Source organism: Belonocnema kinseyi, chromosome 7, assembly GCF_010883055.1.
Source record: "Belonocnema kinseyi isolate 2016_QV_RU_SX_M_011 chromosome 7, B_treatae_v1, whole genome shotgun sequence".
NCBI classification, from domain to species: Eukaryota; Metazoa; Arthropoda; class Insecta; order Hymenoptera; family Cynipidae; genus Belonocnema; species Belonocnema kinseyi.
In genome coordinates, this window is record NC_046663.1 from 67,245,910 (window position 1) to 67,247,077 (window position 1,168).

Below are 1,168 nucleotides of genomic sequence, written 5' to 3' on the forward strand. Positions count from 1 at the left end.
ATACGGACTCGGCAATTTACCCATCCTATTCGTACGTGACCAGCCTTGTCCAATTTGTTCGCAGCTGTCTCGTTCAACACGGCAAAAGCTTTTAGGCTTCCCATAAAGTCGGTTTTCGTCATATTGATTTTGGTCTCGTCGTTCCAATCTTCCCCAAGAAAAGCTTTAAGTACATCCTTAACTTCATCACATTCAGTTGAAATGTCCAAGTCCCGGAGCTCTACCTGACACTTGGGGGAGAGTTGGCGAACTTCTCCAGCTCCCTGAATTGCTTCTTTCAGTTTTGTTCCGAAAGAAGCCTTATCTTCAGGCGATGCACCAACTTCTAGGAGCACATGCCCCTGTCGTGTTTTCCTAATGGATTTAATTATTACATTCGACTCCTCTGGCTTGACTGTAGACCTAATTTGTTTTAGGACGTCTGCGTAGTTACGGCTGCCCGTGGGTTTAATCAAAACCGCTTCCGGGCGGGTTCTTCTACGCTTAGTTACGGTTTCCCGTTTCGTAGCGTTTAACAAGGTTTGGGTCGTCTTTTGTCGCCCTGGAATGGTTTTCCAGGTTTGGTCAGTTTCACTAACCGTTTTCTTCCTGGGCCTTGCTGCCTCCTCACCATTCGGGCTTGGTGAACCAGCTTTCTTTCTCTTCCTCTTATTGGAAGAACCTGGGGTGTTTTCCCACTGGTTTGCGGCAGCCGAGCACTCAGTAGGTGTAGCTATGTGCATTGCGGCTGGCAGTCTAGGCCCAATGGTCGAGATTTCCTCTGTCAAACCTTTGAAGTTATTGCTTTGCTCCTCGAGAGACTGAATGTGTAATTCTAGTTTATTCAAACCTTCTTTGACCCAGTTATCAATGTTTGTCCTCCGCTTTGAATTATCAGACATTGTTAAAAAAATATCCTTGATACCTTTTAGTGCTTCCGCTATTTTAAATTCGAAATCTCTAAACTTCTGCAGTTTTTTATCAAATAAGGAACTCACGCATAACATCATCTCACTTACCTCCTTGCTTACTGACATGTCCGTGTCCATGACGTTTTCATTCTCCTGTGTCATTGCTATATTCATTATATTGGTAGCCATAAAAAGTGTGTCCAGCGCTTCGTGCGTGGAGGGGCGGGCCGAAAAAACTGGGAACGGGTATACCCTCGGACCGAAGTCCTACCCCAGTT